The sequence below is a fragment of the Bos indicus x Bos taurus genome, chromosome 19, assembly GCF_003369695.1.
Source record: "Bos indicus x Bos taurus breed Angus x Brahman F1 hybrid chromosome 19, Bos_hybrid_MaternalHap_v2.0, whole genome shotgun sequence".
Taxonomy (NCBI): domain Eukaryota; kingdom Metazoa; phylum Chordata; class Mammalia; order Artiodactyla; family Bovidae; genus Bos; species Bos indicus x Bos taurus.
In genome coordinates this window covers 46,959,339-46,983,917 of record NC_040094.1, presented here as the reverse complement: position 1 = coordinate 46,983,917, position 24,579 = coordinate 46,959,339, and the positions used below count along the sequence as shown (strand labels likewise).

General features: G+C 47.4%; 1 protein-coding gene and 1 non-coding gene across 20 annotated transcripts in view; one reads left to right on the top strand and one right to left on the bottom strand.

Moving 5' to 3' along the window:
- MAPT (microtubule associated protein tau) overlaps nucleotides 1-24,579 on the bottom strand; it is a 123,953-nt gene that overhangs the window by 79,427 nt on the left and 19,947 nt on the right. The window lies entirely within an intron of this gene.
- Nucleotides 5,752-5,824, top strand: TRNAD-GUC. Its single transcript has one exon. It is a non-coding gene; the product is annotated as a tRNA-Asp (tRNA).

The following is a 24,579-nucleotide window of genomic DNA, read 5'->3' as shown; positions in this document are numbered from 1 at the left end:
GGATGCCCCAGTGTGGTGGCCACATCCTCTCCATGTGCCCTGCGGGGCCCCTCCTCCCTTTTCTCTCCCCTGTCAGCACCCACCACCTTCCCAGAGGGAATGGGGTTGGAGACCAGGGCAGAGGTGGAGGGGGCTTCTCCCCAGAGCTCTGGTCCTTCCAGGGCCCCACCCTCTGCACTGTCCATTGGAGTAGCACAGAGACAGACATAGTAAAATGGACCGTGGTCTGTGCTGCAACTGCAGGAGCAGAGTCTGACCCATAAACCACACTGATGACAGCCCATGGAGGCGCTCTCATACCACACACATATTTACAGACTAGGAGTGGGCGTGCGCGGAACAGGGAAGGCTCCTTTGCCACTCTGAATGGTGGACTGGATGGAAGAACGCTGGTCTCTCAAGTGGGGAGAGATGGAACTGAACCATCTCTCTGGGCATCTCACACCCACTAGACAACCCCAAACACGCATGCGCCATGTAACCAGGTAGCTCTCGCTACCTCCTGAGCGTTCAGGTAACACATCTGAGATTTGCTCTGGGCGCAAATGTGGGTAGTTAATGATGCGAGGAGGGGAGAGCCTGTTCCAATCAAAGGACAGAATTCAGTTAATTAAGAGCAACGTCTTGTGCTTTAAAAGGCACACATTCAGACCCATCCATTAGTCTCTTCGGTTTAAGATGACTTTTAAATCAAAGCTGTCAAGCTGAGGCTGTAAGAAGCATCTATTATTAACAGACAGAGAGAAAAGTGGGCTAAGTGAAGGCTCACCAGTCGTCACATGCTTGGTGGCGGATTTGGGAGCCAATTCAGACATGTCAGCTGTGTCATAAATAAAGTTTATAGCAGCTTTCAGTGTATAAAATGCATTACCGATGCTGAGCTCAGGGGCTGTGTCTATCAGCACCATGCCCATGCATGTGTACATATGCCCTGCAGTCCCAAAGGCAAACCTCTGGGCAGGAGGGTGAGTCAGGCCGGGAGAGGATGCTCTAAACAGGACAGAGCCATCCTACTGAGGCAGCCATGGGTGAGCAGTTAGGGGAAACTCAGGGACCAGGGTAGTGAGCAGATTATGAGAAAGGCAGGTACCAGCCCCCACCAGGGGGCAGAGGTGGCCCCTGCCCTTGGATATACTCAGTCTGGCCAGAGAGATACATAGGCAAATACTGAGTGACATGGGGTAATTGCAGAGCAACGCTATGGTCAACTCCATTTTTGGAATGCTGCCTCCCATGGGTGGGGGCTCCAGGATGGAAGACTTCTTGAGGTCTAGTTTGGGAGGGGAGACAAAGAGATAAATACTGATCAAGGCCATGGGTCAGAAGAGAGAAGGCAAATTGCCTTGTGCCCCAAGAATGTGATTCTATGAGCTGAGTATGGAATACGTGCAGAGACAAAGCTGTAGCCCCCGAAAAGAGTTGGGGGTCGAGAAGGCTCAGGGAGGCTCTGGAAAGAATGTGAGCTTGAGGGACTTCTCTGGCGGTCCAGTGGTTAAGACTTTGCTTTCCAATGCAGGGGCTGAGGGTTCGATCACTGGCAGGGAGTTAAGATCCCACATGCCTCGGGGCCAAAAAACTAAAACACAAAACAGAAGCAATCTTGTAACAGATTCAATAAAGACTTTAAAAATGGTCCACATCAAAAAACGCCTTTTAATAAAAGGTGAGCTTGAGCTAAGAGTTGAAGGGAAGGCAGGCTTAGAGGGACAAACTCTTTCCTTGGGGCTGGTGAGGGATAGAGACAGGGTTATTATCAGGCAAAGTGGGGGTCATCACCAGGCAAAGGGACATCATTGATCAAAGGGGTGATGCTTCAGAGACAAGACATTTTGGGGGAGTTTAGCTCTGAGAGTTGAGGCCAGAAGCCAAGTAGGAGCCAACATCAGGGGAACAGCTCCCAACAGGCTTCTCTGTGGCAGCCTTGCTAGTTGGAATTTAACAAAGAACAAAAAGCATGCATCCTGCACATTTGGCTCTGGGGAAAGTGTTGGAGCTGTTAATTCCTGCAGAGTCCAAATTCCTGCACCGCGTCTAAGTTCCACCGGGGTGGTAAGTAGACTACCCTGGCTGTGTGCCCACGTCTGACCCCCTTCCAGGGTGATCCCTGGATCAGAAGCAGCAGCAGGTTACATAACCAAGCCATGAGGAGCCCTTGGCCAGAACCTCCTCATTAGAAAAGGCTGCAGCAGCAAAAAGGTTTGTGAGGAAAATGAGGGGGTTGGGGCAAGAAGGAGAGGGAACAGTTGGGGTCGAGGGTTGAGAGAGGAGACAGCATCATGGCGCCTAGGAGGGGGGGGGCCCAGAGTCACCCCAGGGAATGGAATGCCCTTTTGAAGAGACAGTTCTCAGCACATCATTCGTTGTTAAGGTCAGCAAACCCTAGGTAATTCTTTGATGGTCCAGTGGTTAGGACTCCGTGCTCTCACTGCCGAGGGGAGGACCCAGTTTCCATCCTTGGTCAGGGAATTAAAATAGAGTAAGTTGCAGGGCATGGACAAAAATAAAAGAAACAAATAAATAAGCAGGTTGGCAAGCCCTACAACAATTAGTTTTCAAATTCTGGTAAAGGGCTCCTGGGCACAGTGACCTTCCCTAGAGAGGTCAGCTCTGGGAGGCTGCCACTGCATGCAGTTACCTCCTCAATCTCGCTTACCTCTTTCCAACAAGAAAAGCAGAAGAACATGCATAATTATCTAAATAGAAGTGTGCTCTTTGTTTTTCCCAATTATTATTATTTTTTTCTTTTTTTGTGTGTGCTCAGTCGTGCCTGACTCTTTGCAACCCCATGGACTGTAGCCCACCAGGCTCCTCTGTTCATGGGGTTCTCCAGGCAAGAATACTGGAGTGGTTTGCCATGCCCTCCTCCAGGGCATTTTCCTGACCCAGGGATTGAACCTGTGTCTCTTGCATCTCCTGCATTGGCAGATGGATTCTTTACCACTGAGCCACCTGGGAAGCCCTGCTTTTCCCAATTATTAACCTGTGATTGTTAAATATCTGGAAGGATCAGCAGTCCTTCTAAGAGCCTCTGAGGCTGACCGTTCTCACCCTCGGGCTCAGGGTCCATCTTCTGTCTGGTAAAGAGATGATTCCACTTTGCAGAGGAGGCAAAAGAGAAGCTGAGCAAGTTGCCCAAAGTCGCCTGGCTGCTCAATAGCCAAGTAAGGCAAGATATTAGCTTCTGCCTGTGACATTGTTTTAATTTAGTAGAGAGCTCCGTTGGCTGTACCACAGGCTCAGAAAGCAGCTGTCCATTTTCCAAAGGTTTCCAGATTGACTTTACATCGATGGAGACGTGCTCCAGCCATGCTTGTTCTGTGCTGCCTGCAATCTCTAGCCAGCGGCTGTCAGCAAGCAAAAGGCTAGGAGGCACCTATAGGACTCACATTCTCAACCATATGTCTGGTATCATCTGGGCAATTGTCCAAGAAAAGGGTTGTGTTTTTAAAAGTTAAAGTAAAACCCAAAACATAAACTACTCTGCAGAAAAGAATACATGCATCATTAGATCCAACACACCCCACTGAAATATCCTAATGAGCACCAAGGATCATAAATTAAAGAAACAAATGAATAATGCAAAGTATAAACAACAAATAAAACCTTTCTCTGAATTCAGAATAAATCTACTGCAAGTGGCTGGAGATGATAATATTATTCCTAAGAAAAACCTGCTAGGATTTAGTTCAAGCTCATTTTGTAGCTCAATTGCTCATGTCAACCTTCTCAAACCTAACATTTTATTGCTTGTCTATTTTTTTTAAAGGAAATCCACAGGGACTGGGCTTCCCTGGTGGCTCAGTGGTATAGAATCTGCCTACAATGCAAGAGACACAGGACACACGGGTTCGATCCTGGGTTGGAAAGATCTTCTGAAGGAGGGCATGGCAACCCACTCCCGTATTCTTGCCTGGAGAACCCCATGAACAAGGCTACAGTCCATGGGGTCGCAAAGAGTCAGATATGACTGAAGCGACTGAGCACACACGCACACATGCACGCACATAGGGACTTCCCTAGTGATCCAGTGGCAGACTCCTAGCTCCCAGTGCAGGGGGCCCGGGGTTCAATCCGTAGTCAGGGAGCTAGATCCACAGGCCACAACTAACAGTTCGAATGCCACAAGTAAAGATCCCACATACCATAACTAAGACCTGGTGCAGCCAAAGAAATAAATAAATGCTTTTTTTAAAAAAGAAAAAAAAAAACCCTCAAACCACACATACACACAAAAGGAAATACACATATCAGTGCAAAAGTTCCATCAGAAACACGTTAGGATGCAGGGACTCTGAGGAGCTCGAGGAGAGCTGGTCCTGTCCAGAGACAAGCTCTAGGGACCTGGGATCTAGCAAGCGGACTAACCTTTTCTGAACACACAAGCATTGCCTCAGTTTCCTCAGTCCTCGGAGGATTGCCAGAGATGTTCTATCATCTCACTTCAGCTCCACCAGGAGGACCAGGGCCTGGATATGATCCTGGGACCATGCTTAGGGTGGAGGGAGGGCTGCACAGGACAAGCTAGAAAAGGGTGGACGGACTGTAGAGAATTCAAAAACAATAATAAAACTGATGAGAAGTCAGCCTGCCTCCTATGAGCATCATGTGTTGGAAATCCTCAACAACATCAGTGATAACATTCTCCTCCCTGAAAAATGTCTTTATGGTCTAGGCTACGAACAACCGGTGCCAATGATCTTGAGTGTCAATAATACATATGTATGTTCAAATTCGCACATGTGAAAACCAGTCCTTCCTTGTCTTCTCCGTGGAAGTCATCTGGAGAATTCCAAGTTACTCAGTCGGCCTCAACATATTCTGAGTCGGCTCCATATGGCTGTTGGGAAGAAATCCTTAACAGTTCAGCATTTCGAGCCTGTTTCAGGAGACTTTTGCGTTTCCAACCTTAAATACGTCTGCATTTAAGCAGTAGGTTGTGAATTTGAATAGTGGTAGCACCATGATCATAAGGAAGCTGAATTATTTCAATCCTGTCATTCCATATGGCCACCTGGAGATTTTGTGTTTAAAACTGAAAACAGTGAGGGTTTCCCTGGTGGTCCAGTGGTTAAGAATCCACCTTTCAATGCAAGGAACACCAGTTTGATCCCTGGTCCGGGAAGATCCCACATGCCATGGAGCAACTGAGTCCATGCACCACAACTACGGAAGCTTGCATTCTAGAGCCTGTGTGTCTACAAGAGAAGCCCCCACAGTAAGAAGCCCCCACACTGCAACTAGAGAAAGCCCACGTGCAGCAACAAGACCCACCACAGACAAAAAGTAAAACGAATAAATTTCAAAAAAATAAGTAAATAAAATTGAAAACAGTGAGACTGCGTGTGAACGGCAAAGTATATTATTTTTGCTTAGTACATACAATGTTTACTCCATATGTGACATATTTTATTGAGTTTGTAGAGTATTTTTTTTATGGAAATTTATTCTTTTAAAATTGTGAGTTGTAACTTTTAAAACTAAAGAATTAAGAAAATAAAGCTGTGTATCAGTGGTACGACTTAGTATTAATAGTTTTGAAACTATAGGCAATTTTTACGGATGTCTCGCTTTTATTAAAGTTCACCTATTAGTACCAAATGATAATTTACATAAAATATTATATCAGGCTACAACCAAAGAATCAAACTCATTAGATGAAAAAAATTTTTAATAAATTCTTGCGCTTTTTCCCCCCTCCATTTTTTTATACTATAGTATTCACTTTTATTTAAAAAAAATCATGGTGGGAAGTCCCTGGTGGTTCAGTGGTTAGGACTCTGTGCTGTCACTGCTGAGGTCCCAGGTTGAATCCCTGGTCAGGGAACTATGATCATACAAGCCATGAGGTGTGGCCAAAAAAAAAAAAAAAAAAAAATCCTGGCATAATTATTATACGTACAGAGTTCAAAAAATATTTTAATATGTGTTTCTTTTCTGGCCATTATGGCTGCTCACTTCATGATTATTTCTGAACATAATTTTATCACATAAAGGAGGGGACAGTTAAATGGCTGGGTGTCAAGGGGCTTGGTACCTCTCTTCTGAAAAGTGGCATATGATGGTGGGCAAACCCCTTCAATCAACTAGCTCCGGCACAGATCTACAAGAGAGGGAAGATTAATTTCTGCCCTAACCCTAACCCTGATGTTCCTTTCTCTAAACACCACCTTACCCAGCAGCCACAGTGACAGTGTATTCTAGAATCTAAGGCAATGATGTGAAGGTTTGTGACGGCTTCTCAGGGCCAGGGATGAGCAATCCGAGCAGGGCCAGCAGAGGGTGATGCTCCCGGTGAGGTCTGGCCCCTGTCCAGCCCCGAAACCAGAGGCTGGCCCTCACAGCAGCCAGAGCCTGTGGTCCCTGCAGCCATGACCTACTTCCCAGTCCACCAGCTGAGAACCGGGCAGCCATGACGAAGCAAAATTAAGTGGATTTGAAGTGAGCCCAGGCTAAAAAAAAGTCTGAGCAGTGTGCAACTTTTTCTGGGGATGGGAGGCAGGTGTCATGGAGAGAGGAAGAGTTTAATTTTGGAAATTAAAAAATTAATTGGGGGGGGGGGTCATAGAAATAACAGGCTTTGAAGCTGAAAGATCTGGGCTCAAATCTGGTTCTGCAATTTATTGGCTGTGTGATCTTGAGCAAGTAACAGTCATTCTGAGCTTCAGCTTCCTTATCCATAATGTGGGGCATATATAACCCCACCTCTAGAGGCTGACCCAAGATGAAGCCAAACCTCTGTTTTCGGAGTACTGGGTACCATCTTAGTTCTCTCTCCTTCAGTTTTTGATGATGACATAAAATATTCTACAGATAGAGCCAAAGCCTGGTAGGGCCTAGGCATCCCACTTCAGGGCTGCCTGATGATCAGGCAAAGAAACCTCTTTGAGAGTCAAGAGTATGCTAAACTTTATCCAGGAAGAAACTTTGCTTGCCAGAGGGTGGATAGCCTGCCAGTAGGGACTGAGTACCTATTACCAATTGCCCTGGGAGCCCAGACTTCAGAGCTCTGTCAGCAGCTAACAAAGGCCAGGTAATCCTGGCATTTTAAATAAACATGTGCAAACTGTGGGTCAGTCAGTCAGTTCAGTCGCTCAGTCGTGTCTGACTCTTTGTGACCCCATAAATCATAGCATGCCAGGCCTCCCTGTCCATCACCAACTCCTGGAGTTCACTCAAACTCACGTCCATCGAGTCAGTGATGCCATCCAGCCATCTCATCCTCTGTCGTCCCCTTTTCCTCCTGCCCCCAATCCCTCCCAGCATCAGAGTCTTTTCCAATGAGTCAACTCTTCGCATGAGGTGGCCAAAGTACTGGAGTTTCAGCTTCAGCATCATTCCTTCCAAAGAACACCCAGGACTGATCTCCTTCAGAATGGACTAGTTGGATCTCTTTGCAGTCCAAGGGACTCTCAAGAGTCTTCTCCAACACCACAGTTCAAAAGCATCAATTCTTCGGTGCTCAGCTTTCTTCACAGTCCAACTCTCACATCCATACATGACTACTGGAAAAACCATAGCCTTGACTAGACAAACCTTTGTTGGCAAAGTAATGTCTCTGCTTTTTAATATAAGGATAAATCACCAGAACACTCTATACCTAGGATTAGGAGACTGGATTGCAGGTGGGAGAGAATAATAAGGAAAGAAGGAAGGTCTAAGCTGTGATTTAAAAATAATGAAGGTTTTGTTTTTGTTTTCTGGTAGAACATTTATTGAGATCTTTCTATAAACCTCTACTAAACAGGACACAAGACTAGAGATACCGATGGCCGTTTTTACTACCATCTGAGGAAGGCTAAGACCCCGGTTCGATTCCTGGGTCAGGAAGATCCCCTTGAGAAGGGATAGGCTACCCACTCCAGTATTCTTGGGCTTCCTTGGTGGCTCAGCTGGTAAAGAATCCACCTGCAATGCAGGAGACCTGGGTTTGATCCCTGGGTTGGGAAGATCCCCTGGATAAGGGAATGGGTACCCACTCCAGTATTCTGGCCTGGAGTATTCCATGGACTGTATAGTCCATGGGGTCACAAAGAGTTGGACACAACTGAGCAACTTTCACTGCAGACTGGGGAAGGCTATTCAGAGAATGTAGAGCCAAGAGAGGGTGCATTCCAGGTTCTTGTTGATTTCATTTGGATGACTGGATCCAGTCATACCTGTGAGATCTATCCCTGACTTTTTAAAATCTGGAAACCAATAAACTATCTTTTGTGTTTATGTCAGTTTCTTTGGGCTTTAGATGTTTGCAATTAAAAGAAAAATACACACTGGCTGAAACTTGAAATCCTCTAATGCCTCCCTCCACCTAAAGTTGGGCTTCCCAGGTAGCTCTGCTGCTGCTGCTGCTGCTGCTAAGTCACTTCAGTCATGTCCGACTCTGTGTGACCCCACCAGGCTCCCCCGTCCCTGGGATTCTCCAGGCAAGAATACTGGAGTCTGCCAATGCAGGAGACATAAGAGATGTGGGTTTGATCCCTGGGTCAGGAAGATCCCCTACAGAAGGGCATGACAAACCACTCCAATGTTCTTGCCTGGAGAATCCCCTGGACAGAGGAGCCTGGCAGGCTATGATTGATGAGGTGGCAAAGAGTTGGACACAACTGAAGCGACTTAGCATGCATGCAAACCTAAAGTTACCTATAGTAACTTCTTGTCTGTAGAGTGGATATAAATCACAGCCTTCTCAGTCACTGGGCCTGTCCCATGTAGATGCATAATGAAGTTTGGTTGAAATTAAATATGAAATATGATATTAACACATTATAACCTAGCTAAACATTCTTAGCTTCCTGTCTTTTGGAGGAGTTTGGGGAGATTAAAGTTTTAGAGATTGATTTATTCATTCAAGAAAAGTTGAGTATTAAGCACAATGCAGGTCAGTGGTTCAACCTTGTGCATTAAAATTCCCTATGGTGCTGTACAGAGATACCTATTGCTGGCTGGGCCCACTTCAAATTAGAATTCATATGGCCTGGGGTACGGCCTGGCCATGAAGAGTTTTAAAAGCTCCTCAGGTGATTTCTCGGGACTTTCTTGGTAGTCCAGTGGCTAAGACTCCAAACTCCCAATGCAGGGGACCCAGATTCGATCCCTAGTCAAGGAACTAGAGCCCACAAGCTACAACTAATACCGCAGCTAGAGATCCTGCATGCTGCAATGAAGACGGAAGATCCTGCATGCTGCCACTAGGACCCAGCGCAGACAAACAAATACAAGCTCCTCGGGCAATTCTAATGTGTAATTAAGGTGGGCAATCGGGACCATAGCAGTGACACAGACATGACCTCACTTTTGCGAAGGCACCTCATGAAAGAGACAGTCAACAATCCAAGTGTCACAAGAAAAGGATGGCAGGTCACATGAGTCCAAGATGGGCACTTGTTAGTCTTGGGGGTGGGGGTTGAAGAAAACTTCCCTGAACAAATGATGCTTATACTGAGACATGAGGGACAAGTTCAAGTGAACAAGGTGAAGGGAGAGGGTAGGAAGGAACATTCCATGCAGAGGGAAGAGTGCACGCAAGGGCCCTGAGGCAGGAAACTGCAGAGTTTTCAAGGAACTAAAAGATGACCCATAAGGCTGGAAGATGAGGGAAGTGGTGGTGCCAGAGGTGTGAAGCCACTGGAATTTGGGACTTTTTGCTACTGCAGCATAAACCTGACCTCACTGACTAATACAAGGATTTTAGTTGAAAGACAGTGGATGGAGTCCAGCTTGGATTCAGCTAAGGAGAGCAGATATGTGGGGAGAAAATGGAAAAGTGCCAGTGATGCTTTAAAAAAAGCCTGTCTGGGAAGAGGAGGACAGAAATAAGGTGATGGACTGAGGGGGGCATTATTTTGCTTTAAAGAGGGGACTCACTTAAACCTCCTAAATGCCAACAGGAAGGAGTCAGGAGAGGAGAGGACAGGAACAGGAGAAGGGGGAAATAAAAGCTAAGCAAGCTTCCTAAATGATGGCAAGGTGGACGAATGGAATCCAGGGCACAGGGTTGGGGAGGGCCTGGCCTTAGCAAAGTCACCCACGAGCTGCGGAACACAAAGGTGCTGAACTAGCACATGAGATGCTTGGGCCACCGGCACAGGTCAGCTCTGCAAAACGCCTTGACCCCTGGGGGTCCTTCCTAAAACTACCAAAACCCAGTATCCCCCGCCTCAACATTCAAAGACCATTTTCCCACAACAGAAAACAAATGAAACTGTCAAATCGCATTGGTTATATTTCCAGTATTCCAAAAGAGAGTTCAAAGGTGGCCTGTACTCTCCCTTCCCCCAATCTTTTACTTTGAAAAATTTCCAACTTACAGAAAAATTGTACAAATGATACAATCAGCACCTTTATATTCTTTTCCTAGACTCACCAATTGTTAGTATTTGCAACATTTGCTTTCTCTCTGTCACTCTCTGCCTATCCATGTATAACTACACACAAAACTTAATTTTATTTTATTTTGTATTTTCTTTATTTGGCTGAGCTGGGTCTTAGTGGCAACAAGCAGGATCTTTGATCTTCATTGCGGCATGTGGGATCTAGTTCCCTGACTAGGATCCAACCTGGCCCCCCTACGTTGGGAACACGGAGTATTGCCACTTGACTGCCAGAAAAATCCCACAAAACTTAATTTTAAACAATATTTTTCTTATTGTAAAATCAACATATGGGGACCTTCCTGGTGGACCAGTGTTTAGGACTCTGGTCTCACTGCCAAGGGCCAAGGTTTGATCCCTGGTCGGGAAATTAGGATCCCACAAGCCACGTGGCTTAGCCAAAAAAAAAAAGCAACATGTATGTGAAATCAAGTACAGCAAAGTATAAAGTACTTACCTATAATCCTACCACCAGAAACATCACTATCAACATATTCACATATTTTCTTTCAGGTTTTCCCCATGCATTTTCAAAAATAGTCAAGATTATTTTGAATATGCAATTTATATCCTACTCTTTTATCAGATGTATTCTCTTGATAATTTAAAATTCCACAGACATCACTTTCTAATGGCCACCTACTATTCTACATAACTGTTTCCCAGAGATTGGCTGTGTAGCTGGCTTCTGAGATTTCCTATTATTAACAACCCTTTGATGAACACTGGAGAAGGGAATGCCAACCCCTCTCCAGTATTCTAGCCTGGAGAATTCCATGGACAGAAGAGCCTGGCGGGCTTCGGTCCATGGGGTCACAAAGAGTCAGACACACTCTTCATGATTAACACACTTGATGAACATCTTAGTGTTTTTATTCTTTTCGTATTTCTCATTTTTTCCGTAAGACAGATTCCTAGAAGCAAAATTCTGGGTCACAGGGCAGCAACATTTTATAGCCTCTATTTACATCCTGCCAAACGGCTTCTTGGAAACTGGTCCAAACTTGTACTCTCACTAGCCAGACTTGAGTAAATGCTCTTGTTGAGTCGGGGAGGGGCCCAGGCACAGCTGGGAGAGGGGTGGCCCCCAAGAGGAGAACGCATCACAAATCAACTTTCACAGAGGAAACCAGGAGAGGGGGTGGAGAAACCCCAGTCTCCCCGGGCCTCCCATTTTGCCTGGCCCACTGCAGAGACTTGAGACACCATTGCTCCATGAATAAACAAATCCACAAACATGTATTTCTGCATTCCCATCACGTGTCCAGCACAATAGACAAAGGAAAGAAAACAGTGAAAGTTCCCGGGGTGAACTGTGCCCATGGGGCACACAGGAGTCAAAACGAAACCCACCCCACTGCAGGCAATACAGCAAGTTTTCTTAGGACAAGCTGATCTCTGCTTAGGCTGATCATCTGTGGTCCTCCCTCCCCCACAAGACAAGCTCCAGTCTCCCTCAGCTCCCAAATCATGCAGCTAAGAAAATGCAGGACGAAGAGTCAGGGGCGTATTAAAGGGCAGCGACGTTACCTAAGGTAACAGTGGGGTCTTTCGCACCTCCTTCTCTGCTGGGAGCTGGTTGACAGAATGGGCCTCAGCTGCAGAGAGGAAAGGCAGTTCCCAGCCCAGTGGTTCGCAGCCGAAGAGCTATCCCTCCACTGGGACAGTTTTCCATAAGCGACTCCTGGTTGTCTAACTGGGCGGGAGCAATCCGTATTGGCCAAGATGGCCTGAGCAAGGCCTGCGGGGAGGCTGTGGGCACAGGCAGGCACACGGGCACATGTGTAATGGAACTGACCGGCTGCGCCCCTCAAGGGCTGCGTGGTCAGGGAGGGCAGGTGTGACATCACAGTCACCCTGGGAGAAAAGCCAGGTCTGTGAAGTCATGGGGTTCTGGGGCCTTTCTCATCCTACTTTGCACAGTTTTGGGGCCTTGTTTACCTGCAAAGAGGGAGTGATATGGAGGGGGGCTGGGATCTAGCCCATTGCACTCCAATAAGCACCCCACCACTCCCCAGAACCTGATAATGGTGATGCATGAGCAAAGCAGCCTTTGGAGAACAAGCGACTTGCACTCACAAGCTTCACACCTGCATTTGAGGTGGGTTTTGGAGACTCCACATTTTGAGCCCCTGTTGGGTGGTAAGAGCACTGTTCCCTGGTCTCACCATCTGGACAAGAGGCCACTTTCTCTCCTCTTTGTGCACACCTGCCGGGCCTGTTGTACAGCTGTGAAGCAGGTCTTGGGCTGGATCCCATGGGAGAGCAGACTTGGACGTGAAATGCAAAATAAAGGGCTTGTGAGTCCACAGAGGATGTACTTAAGGATCTTTTGTTTATTTGTTTTCTTAAGCTATTTTTAAAGCCAAGTCTTTTTTTTTTTTGGCTGCACTGGGCCTTCGTTGCGGCTCACGGGCTTCTCTTGTTGTGGCTCTTGAGCTTAGTTGTCTCAGGGCATGTGGGATCTTAGTTCCTTGATCAAGGATCGAACTGTCATCCCCTGCACTGGAAGGCTGATTCTTAACCACTGGACCACCAGGCAAGTCCCAAAGGTCTCTTAAATCTAAATCCTTAGCTAGTACTTGCTACCTGCAAGGCTCTATGCACTTTACAAATCTTAATTCATTTAATTCTCTTTCAAATCCTATGAGGTCAGTATTATCATTATTCTGATTTTCTAGGAGAGGAAACTCAGGCAGAGAGGCTGAACAACCTGGCTGAGTTCATACCACTAGGACACCGCAGAGCTGGGATTTGAATCCAGGCCACCTGGCTCCACAGTGTGTGCAGAGATCAAAGTCTCATGCAACATGAAACTGGCTGAGTCAACGACAGCTGCAATCCCATCATGAGCTGCAGAGTGAGGAAGGCTCTCGTAAGAAAGATTGTGGTTACCTTTTACAGGACCACCTCAGAATCACACAGAGCCTTGAAATGGAGGCTGGCTGGCTCTGGGCATTTGCCCAAGTGCCCACAAGTAAACCTGGGACAGCCAGACAATACTCAGGCTGTCCTTCACTGGGCATGTCTCATGCTCTTAAATCAGGACTAAGCTCTGTGGGATTTCTAAGCTAAACCAGGCATGAAGGGGCTGCTGTATCCTGCTGGGTTCGGGGGATCTGCCCTAGCCTGGCCTTACCTCCTGGTGGAGATCCAGTCCCAATGTTGGCCCCATATTTGGACCACATTCTGATCCCATTAGTGAAAAATCTGAGTCATGATAGATAACAACCAATGGTGGAGGAAGGCCTCAGGTAACACCAGTTCTAGGAGCATTCTCTGTTAAGAGAATCTGTATATCAAGACGCCTCAATATAATAACATAACACCTTTATTGTACATATGAAACTGACTGAAAACCACAGTGTGTGTACACTAGCTAGACTCTGAACTTCTCAAGGGATCAGGACTGAGTGATTCCCAAGTAGCCCAGTGCCTTGCGCATAGCAGGCATCCAGACAGACATGTTAGACCTTCTCAGATTTTAAGGTATAATTTGTCTGGACACTTTGGGAATTTTGATAAAACATCCCTTAACCCTGAAAGTTAAAATATGGTGACCAACAGGCATCAGATGAAAGGAACCCTCAAGGAGCAAAACATAAGGCCTTTGGATGACAGTCACAGACCTGCCCAGAGCTGTCATTATACAGAGTCAGAGAGAGGACCCAGGGAGTGTCTATCCATCAAAAAACATTTGCCAATGGCCCTGGGCTAGGTGCTCTGAAACTCCTTGAGGAATCTTCTAGTCTCTAACCCTTACTGCCAGCAGGATATCGTCAGAACACCCCAAAGACACACCCCTCTTTCCCCAAGGTCTCAAAACTCCACCCCAGGAAGTTCTTCCAGCTGTCTAGCTTGAACTACTCCAGACAGAATTTAAACCAGACCAACAGCCTAGGAGTATATCATAGAGTTAAATGGATCTAATAAGTCACACTTGTAAAGATTTAATCGAAGGACAATTTCTGATGTATCTTGAAAAGTTGGAATGACCTGTCCAGGAATGCTCCACATGCCCACAAGACACCATCATTGACTGGGGGCCTCCCCAGGCCCCTCCTACATTGACATTTGGTGACAAGATGCTTGCCTGGGCTCTCTACTCCTTGTCCCTTGGGGTAACAAGTGATCTGTTGTCACCCATTTAACTACGCAATCTGTGAACCCCTCAGCTTTCCCTGCAAGCCTGGTGAACCCAGGCCAGGCACCAAACTTCCTCCAGGGCAAGCTGTCCCAGTGGGGTTATTTTTTTGTTTGTTTGTCTTGTTTTTTAATGAAAATTTTGTGTTTTTTAAAAAATTTATTTGTATTTATTTATCTGTGCCGGGTCTTAATTGTGGAATGCAGGATCTTCTAGTTGCAGCGTGTGGGATCTAGTTCCCCGACCAAGGATCAAACCCGGGCCCCCTGAATTGGGAGCACAGAGACTTAGCTGCTGGACCAGCAGGGAGTCCCTGATGGGGTGGTTAAGGCAAAGAGGGGCTGCAGCATGTGTGGGCCCTGAGGTGCTCTGACCTCCTGTGATCTTATAGGACTCGCCCTCAAGATGGCTGCCAGATCATGGGATCTGGGTTCCAGGAATCGGAATTTTCTGCAAGGGATTTTGACTGCCCATTCCAGAAAACTTCCCCTGGCCTGCTCTGTTATCAGCCCTCACCATTGAGGAACACTCCAAATTTCTGTCCAGATCTACATGGAGAAGTGCATAAAGATTTTCATCCCAGTTTTTTTCATGATAAACCCTACTATAAGGACAATTGAAGGGAATTGATCCCTAAACTTTCATTTAAAAATCTGGGGAGGGAAGGAAGGAGTAAAAAAATCTCTGCAATCAGATGTTTCTCACATTCATTTTTATTCCTGATTAACCATTAATGGCTTGCTCATTATGCTGTATAACAATTATGCAAAGATGCATACATTTACCACATGCTGGCCTTTCTGACGTTCATTATGACTTTAATTATTATTAAGTACCCATGGTGTGCCAGGTGCTAACCGCCAGACGAGGGGCAGAACAGGATGAAGGTTCCTTGTCGCCAGTCAGCTGTTAACAGAACCACTCAGCTTTGCCGCTAGCATTCCTGGAGAGCCACCCCTGCCATTTCGGCGACTTCAGATGTATCCCCCGTGAGTTAGTGGGAGACTGAGGAGGGCATGTCTGCAGGAATCCAGGCACTGGGCAGCCACCCCTTACTTTGCCAGAGCGCTCAAATCTGGTGTCCCTGTGGGACAGGGGAGGGTCGGGGGCCAGAGCTGAGCCCCCGAAAGTAGGCAGGATGACGGAGCCGCCAGGCACGCAAGGAAGTCCACCCCTGGGGAGAGGAGGCCCCTCAGGGCGGCAAGGCTCCAGCAGAGGGTCCTCCGGGCTGTGCTGCTGAGAGTAGCCCCTGAGAGCTAAGGGACCATCTGGGAAGATTACCTAGCTGCTCTGAGCCTCAGTTTCCCCAGGTGAAAAAATGGAGGTAGAATCTGCAAATTCAATAGGCGACAGTGATGAGATGAAGCAGGAAGACACCAGCCATCACTCTTCTGTTGCCCTTGTCACTAACAGCTCTGGCCCGGCAGCTGGTCAACAGCTTCAAGTGCCAGATGGGCGGCAGGGGAGCAGAGGGCTGGGGGAAAAAGCCAAATCCATCCTCCCACATAAAATAAATAAATAAACCCGAGGCCTAGGATCTGCACAAAGCCAGAGTGCTGCCCAGTGTGTTACCCGTGTGCACAGGGGCCAGGATCACATTCCTGGCACCTGTGTACTCTGCCTGCGGCTCATGTGAAAGGTTCTCCTGTCTCCGGCAGCCAGGTGCGCAGGCCAGCCCACGGAGACCTAGTAACACAGGCATGTGTCTGAAATGGAGCTTAGTGGCTTTGAGCTGCTGGGCCCATCCTGAGCCCCTTTAAATGCTTTGGAACTTTAAGGCCCACCTGCCTCCAGCTGAGCCTAGCAGTGGGAGATGTGGGGGAAAGAAACACGAACCAGGCAGAGGAACAAGAGCCAGCTCTAGTGACAAACCCACTGTTTCCCACAAGATTGACTGTGGTCCAGTCATGGGAACTAAGCGTGAGCAGAGCCCTACCTGCTACAGGAAGCGGCAGGTGAGGGGCCAGGATGAGGGCTCTGTCCTTGGCTGGGATGAGGATTCCCTGGGAGGAGGGCATCCTTTCCTTCCTCCAGTTCTGTGAGTCCTGGCATGCTGGATGTAAGAGGGCACACAGTCTCCCCAGGAAGAAACATCTCCGGGGAGGCACCCCATGGGCAGGTGGAGGGAGGTATATAGCCCAGCGGGAGTGTAGAGAGTGAGAGGCAGGGCTTGAGTGGCGAGTGTCACGGGCAGGTGGAGAGAGCAGCAAAGACATGACATGGGAAGGGTGGAAAGTGGAGTTGATGAGATGAAGCTTTTCAAAATGTTATTTGTATGTTTGTTTCTTCCTGATGACAAAAGTAACTTACGCTGCTGTCTGAATTTCTGATGAGAATCTATTCATGCATTCACACACAAAAGAAATATGGACCTACTGAATTGAAGGGGAAAAAAGTGCATAAAGGGGAAAGCGACAGGCTTCTGTACCCCTATTTAGGTCTACAACTACCCTCCAAAAGCTTATCAAAGCTGGGCATGTTTCCAGGTCACACCTATGGGTCTGGCTTCCCTGGTGGCTCAGTGGTAAAGAATCTGCCTGCTAATGCAGGAGACACAGGTTCAATCTCTGATCCAGGAAGATCCCTTGGAGAAGGAAATGGCAACCCACTCCAGTGTTCTTGCCTGAAAGAGGAGGCATGGACAGAGGAGCCTCATGTGCTACAGTTCATGGGGTCAAAAAGAGTCGGACACAACTTAGAAACTGAATAATAACCACCTACGGGTCTCCCATGTGACTGGTTAGCATGGTGGGTATTCAGCAGTGCGGCTAAAGGCCACTCACTGTGCTCTGTGCTCCACAGACATCACTGCCTCTCCTTACAGCAGCCTGGGAAGAGAGGTGCTACTACTCACGATTTTCAGATGAGGAACCAGGCTCAGAGAGGCTGGACTACTTACCCAAGGTCACACAGGTAGCAGGGAATGGCCAAAAGTCAACCCCTGTCAGCCCTCCTCCAAGGCTTGGGCTCTTCCTATCACATTTCCTTCACAATCAGGAATGGCACGGAAAGCTGGGTAAACGGCATCTCATGTCCATTTCTTTTTTTTTTTTTTAAAGCATATTTCATTCTATTTTTAATGGAATAAATTGGTATGAAAAGGTAGGAAAACCAACTACATTTATGGTTTTAAAGTGAAAGTGAAGTTGCTCAGTCGTGCCCAACTCTTTGCAACCCCATGGATAGTAGCCTGCACCAAGCTCCTCCGCCCATGGGATTTTCAAGGCAAGAGTACTGGAGTGGGTTGCCATTTCCTTCTCCATCATGTCCATTTCTTAAGTAAGCCATAGTAATGACATAACATTAAAACAACATCTGGGGAGAACTGAACTGCCAAGTACAGGCCAGGTAAGTGCAGGAAGAGAGGACCACTGAGGAGCCTCCTTAGCTTTTGCACCAACAGTGAGATGGGCTGATTTTGGAAAGGAAGATGGGCTCCAGTAGACAGTAAAGGGAACAAATGACCAAAAGGGGTAGAAAAAGCAAGGGCTCTGGAATCAGACCACCCAGGGTCTCCTGCGGCTCACCCCATGGGTGGGCCGAATGACCGGGCAGTTCTGCCCTTCTTTCCCATTACAGAGCATCCATTATTGGGAACTGCTTCATTTCCGTGGGCAAGGAAAACCTCATCAACCTAACTAATATTTTCCAACAACAAATGTTGCTTCTGTTACTTTAGCAGCAGGGGCTGTTTCACTTGGGATACCCATGCATCTTCTAAGAATGGTAGACATTCTCTAGGAAAATTAGCATTTAAAAATTTATTTATTTATTTATTTTTGGCTGCGCTGGGTCTTTTTTTTTTAATTTATTTTAATTGGAGTCTAATTACTTTACAATATTGTGGCAGTTTTTGCCACACATTAACATGAATCAGCCACGGGTGTACATGTGTCCCCCCATCCCAAACCCCCCTCCTACTTCCCTCCCCATCCCATTCCTCTGGGTCATCCCAGTGCACCGGCTTTGAGTGCCCTGTTTCATGCATCGAACTTGGACTGGTCATCTATTTCACATGTGGTCATATACATGTTTCAATACATGTTTCTCAAATCATCCTACTGTTCTACCACAGAGTCCATAAGTCTTTTTTTTTTTTAATATCTGTGCATCTTTTGCTGTCTTGCACATAGCGTATTTGTTACCATCTTTCTAAACTCCAGATATATGTGTTAATATACTGTATTGGTGTTTTTCTGACTTACTTCACTCTGTATAATAGGTTCCAGTTTCATCCACCTCATTAGAACTGACTCAAATGCATTCTTTTTAATAGCTGAGTAATACTCCATTGTGTATATGTACCACAACTTTCTTATCCATTCCTCTGCCAATGGACATCTAGGTTGCTTGCACGTCCTAGCTATTGTAAGCAGTGCTGCGATGAACACTGGGGTACACGTGTCTCTTTCAATTCTGGTTTCCTCGGTGTGTTTGCCCAGCAGTAGGATTGCTGGGTTGTATGGCAGTTCTATTTCCAGTTTTTTAAGGAATCTCCACACTGTTCTCCATAGTGGCTGTACCAGTCTGCATTCCCGCCAACAGTGAGAGAGGGCTCCCTTTTCTCCACACCCTCTCCTGCGCTGGGTCTTTGTTGTTGCCTACAGGCGTCCTCTAACTGTGGCGAGTGAGGGCTACTCTTCGCTGCAGTGCTCGGACTTCTCACTGTGGTGGCTTCTCTTGTTGCGGAGCACAGGTTCTAGGGCCACAGGCTTCTGGTGTTGCAGAATGTGGGCTGAGTAGTTGTGGCCCATGGACTTAGCTGCTCTGAGGCATGTGGAATCTTCCCGGATCAAGGATCGACCTGTGTCCCCTGCATTATCAGGTGGATTCCTAGCTACTGTGCCACCAGAGAAGTCCAGAATGTCTCTTTAAGTCGGATATATGCTTGCCATTTCGAAAGGAATGGAGACGGTTCAGTCTGGCCACTCTAGTAAAAGGACAGAACCTTGACTCAGAGCCAGTCCTCCAGAGGTTATCTCTTTACTGTTGTTTTTGTTTTATTTTTCTCCTTGAAGGCAATTCCCAGTCACTAGGCATAATCCACTCTAGCTGCTGCTCTTGCTCTTCTGAGGGGTGACTACCTGGCCTTAAGGTTGGTTAGTCAACACAGGCTCATGTAACCCTTTAAAGCTCACACTCACTGTGGAGTGAAATGGTTCATTAAAATCATTGAAATACCACCTTCCCTGATGGTCCAGTAGTTAAGACTCCAGAGCTCCCCCTGCAGGGGGCAAGGGTTCAATCCCTTGTCAGGGTACTAAGATCTGGCATGCTGCATGGCATGACCAAAGAAAAGTCAGTGAAACAAGGGATCCTCAGGAGGAGAGCAGCAGGAGACTGCAGGAGAAGAGGTCTTCACACCATGGAAGAAAGTGGGAATGTTCCGGAAAGCTGCTGCCAGAGGGATGCAGCTGTAAACCAGACTGTGTGTCCTAGAGACTGGCCTCCACCGTCTGAGAGGCTCCTCCTTCACCTGGGATCTCAAATACTGTTGCTTCCCTCTCAGGCCTCCATCATGGGTCTGCCCTGCAGGCCAGTTGCATCTGAGGGTCCTTCTCTGGCCACCGCAGCCCCAGGAGGGAGGCAAGATGGGGCCCAGGAGGAGAAGGGGGATGGGGCAAGAGTAAGAAAGAGACCTGGGCTAGTCCAGCTTTGCCATGAACTCACTGTGTGACTCTGGGGAGGTCACGTCACATCTCTGGGCTGTTACCTCATTTCTCAAGTGGCTCTGGTGTCTGTTAAAATGCCAGAGTTGTGGTCCTCAACACCTTGTGCTGGAGTCTCTGCGGGTTTTTCTCAGTATAACCACAGAAAGTGGGGAGGTGTGGGGAAAGGGAGGTCCCCACAGGAGAAGGAACAGCTGAAGGGAAGGTGGTGACCCGCTCTCAGAACGTCACCTGCTTGGAGGCTGCTCCCACCCCTTTTACCGCCTTCTTCTAGCCCCTTCTTTCTCCTCCCTCCCAGCCCCCTCATCAGGTCATGAGCGGCCTTCACAGCAAGCTGGGATGACTCTGTCGGGAAGGCAGAGGAGGAGTTTGGGTGGTGGGTGGGAGGGGGAGCCCGGTGGGCTATGGGGGTTCTTCCACCTCCGTGGTTCTGGGAGGTCCGGGTTCCCCAGGCCAGGCAGAGTGACCCTTCACTAACCAACAGTAGAGATGCTCGGGCCTTGGGCTCAGGAGATCAACATTCTAGCCGCGGCAGCGCCACGGACCGCTTCTCTGAAGAGAACCATAGGACAACATGCTAATTAAAACTGAAAGGAGGCCCTCAGAGGATTGACTGGACTGCAGTTCTTGTCTGAAGGAGACCAGCCATGCCTTTGGCTTCCCTGGGTGTGGGAGGTGTTCCAAAGGAGCAGGGTCTTGGGCTGAGCTTTGCATCCTTCAGGGAGTGAGGGGGGATTCTGGAGGAACTCCGGGAACTGCACCACAGAAGTCACTCCGGAAGAGACCGGCCCCTGCCTGGAACCCCTCACCCCGTCTCCTCGACTGAGGTTCCGTTTCTTCCTTTCCCCAACAGGAAGTGCCACCCAGCCTGCAGTGGCTGGGAGGATGAAATGACATCATTTCTGTCTAAAGCACAAAGAGAAAAAATAGCACTGAGGTTGCTTTTGATATAAAAGGATGGGGGACTGACATTTTGAAGTAGCCTATCACATAGCCAGGCCTCAGGGAACTTGTTCTCGGGGGTCTCACTTGGAACACAGGCCACCAAGCACTCTGGGGACCTCACAGGGCTACTCTGCATTGTCAGGAACCACAAGGATTAGACACTTTCATAACACAGGAGCCCACCTCCCCTCGTCTTCCTCTACTTTCAAGGGAACATTCCAGAAGGTGCTCTCTGTGTTCCATTACACACTTTATATACACTTCACGCGGGTGCACACACACACACACACAAACTGTGCTCCTGCTAAGTCCTGCTCCTTCAGCATATCTGGAAGGCTCTTCACACACACACACACACACACACACACAAAACACACACACTGCTTCTGCTAAGTCCTACTGGTTTAGCTCATCTGGAAGGCTCCCCTGTATGATGCATGCAGTGCCCAGGCTGGCAGGCCGGCTAACAGAGTTTCTGCCCTTCTGGGAAATGAGGGTGAGGCCAGATCAGAGCTTCTCCACCAGGGGGTGTCATGCATCACCTGGGGAGGCTCTGAAAGAACCTTCCTATGGATGAGCTTACCCTTTTGAAGTGAGCTGGGGCCTGAGCATATATATAAATTGATCTTTCTTTTCTTTTTTTTTTTGGCTGCAACACAGCTCCAAGTGGGATCTTACTGGCCCGTTCAGGAATTGAATCTGCGTCCCCTGAATTGGAAGCTCTAGAGTCTTAACCACTGGATTGCCAGAGAAGTCCCCATAAATTTATCTTTTTTAAAAAAGGTAATGTGTACACAAGATAAAAGACAATAGAGTGAAAATGATGTCTCCTGCCTCCACCCATAGCTTCTCCCCCCAGAGGCTTCCATCAAAGCCTGATTTTCACCTTTCCTCCCAGAGTCAGGTTCCATGTAGGTGATTCATTCACCCTCCCACCTTATACACAAACAGTAACACACAATGCCCGCCTGGCTCCCTGCTTAACAAGGTGTCTGAGGGAGTAGCCAGAGCCACACCTCTGGACCCAGTGCATTTCTCCAGGGACCACGGCTTATTTAACCAGTTGCATCCTGACTATTTTCAGACTTTTGCATAACAGATAATTCCCCAATGAACCCCCACATATAAGTTTTTGCTTGTATAGAACGACTAGATTCTCAGAAGGAGTGATGCTCTGCCAAAGAACATCTGATCAACGGTCACACTTCTCTCCAGAAGGGATGATTTTCCAACCTCTCTGGATCATGGCCACCTCATCCATGTAATAGTGGCATCTCACTATGGATTATCAGCAGTCCTTTAATTATGGACCAGGTCAAGCATCTTTTTCGTGTTTGTGGCTCAGACGGTAAAGAATCTGCCTGCAATGCAGAACTGGGTTCGATCCCTGGGTTCGGGAAGATCCCCTGGAGAAGGGAATAGCAACCCATTTTAGCATTCTTGCCTGGAGAATCCCAAGGACAGAGGATCCTGGTGGGCTATAGTCCGTGGGGTTGCAAAAGAGTCAGATATGACTGAGAGACTAATACCCTCTACATCCCACCCACTTTTTTTTTTTCTCCTGTAAACCATATATTTTTTTCTTTTCCTGGGCATGGATATTTTGGTAAAGCATCTGGGGGCAATTCTGAGGTATCCTAGGACCCCCTGCCTATTCTGGATGACCTAAGGCTCCTTGAAGCTCTAACACTATGGATTCTCGGAGCATCATTAAAAGCCTGGGGATCCAGGGACTGTCCAGGTTTCAGAGAGCCTGCCAGTAAGCTGGAGAAGCCCAGCTGTGAGCCTGAGCCCGAGTCTGAACACTGATGTCCAAGCCTGGTTGGGGCAGCCCTCTCTGCATGGGAGAACGGGCCAGTGTGTCTTTAACTCATGTTAGGGTGTGAGGGCACAGGACATGATGGAGACATTTTGCATCTACTTCCATTGAGAGTTCTTTCTGGGAACCCAGAGCCAGCTTGTTCCTGCAACATCCACCCGCTTCCCTCCATTTCAGGTCTGCCTGTGAAGTCCTCTCTTTCAGCAACTGGGATTTACCCAGCTGTTCTGCTTGGTGCCGCCCCCCCACCCACCCAACAATGAAAGGGTGCAAGATTCCCAGGGGTGGCTCAAGTGTCAGCAGCACATTGCAGCATCACTCGAGCTCTGCTAATGGCCATGTGTCATGTGATGTAGCTGGAATGGTTTGTAACTTAGCCTAGATGCACCGGATTAATGGCTAACTCCTCCACCCTTAAACACAGAGCTTCTGTTTTATAGGAAGTGCTCAAATGACTGTTGAAAAAATAAATCATTAACACCTGTCTAATGGCTCCCCCCTCTTTTGTCCAGAGGGTAGTTAGTAAAAGTTCAAATTGGTTCAGTTGAACTGTGCTTACAAAGACTCCAAGCATAAGGAGGTCCACTTCCTGACAGCCTCAACCAGCTTTCTTGCAAATTCAAAAGCCCCTTTCTTTGGTCCTGGGAGTGAGGATTGCCACGTAAAATATAGGATGCCTAGTTAAATTTGAATTTCAGATAAACAACAAATAATCTTTTTTAAGTATGTCCCAAATCTTGCATGGGACATACTTAATTGTATTGGTTTCCAATACAATGTGGCTTCTGTAACCAATGACCACAAACCTTAAAACAACAAGTATTCATTCATTGGTTTGGATGCCAGAAGTCCAAACTCAGTATCACTGGGCTGAAAGCAAGGGGTTGGCAGGGCCTGTTCCCTCTAGGAGAAAATCCCTTGCTTGTTTCTTGTAGCTGCTGGTGGCTGCAGGCATCCATAACACCCGCATCTCTGCCTCCATCATTACATCATCTTCTCTTCCACGTTTTTAATCTCTCTCTGCCTGGCTCTTATAAAACACATGCGATTGCATTTAGGACCCAGATGATATAGGACAATCTCATTGCAAGATCCTTAATTTAATCACATAGGCAAAGATCCTTTTCCCAAACAAGGTCATATTCACAAGGTTCTGCAGACTAGGATCTGATATCTCCTGGAGGAGGAGCATTATGTAGCCTAGTACACTTATATTTTTAAAAAATGGTTGTTTATCTGAAATCCAAATTTTACTAAGCATCTTGTGTCTTAATTTGCTAATGCTGACAGCCCTACCTGGGCTGGAGCCTCTGCTCATGAAATGGCAGGAATTTAAGTGGTTTGTCTTGAATGGCTCACTGTCCTTCCTGCTATGCTTGTGGGGTCGTGGCTGGTCATTAATGGTCTTTGTCTCTGAAGTAGGGCTCATGGTTTATGGCAGCTTTCTGGTTTCCAAGAGGATCCAACAGCTTAAGCTTCCCAGGTGGCGCTAGTGGTAAAGAACCTGCCTGCCAATGCAGGAGATGTAAGAGACTTGGGATCGATCCCTGGGTGGAGAAGATCCTCTGGAGAAGGAAATGGCACAGAGGATCCTAAGGCTTAGATTAATCTAAAGACTTAACTTTTAAAAAGATT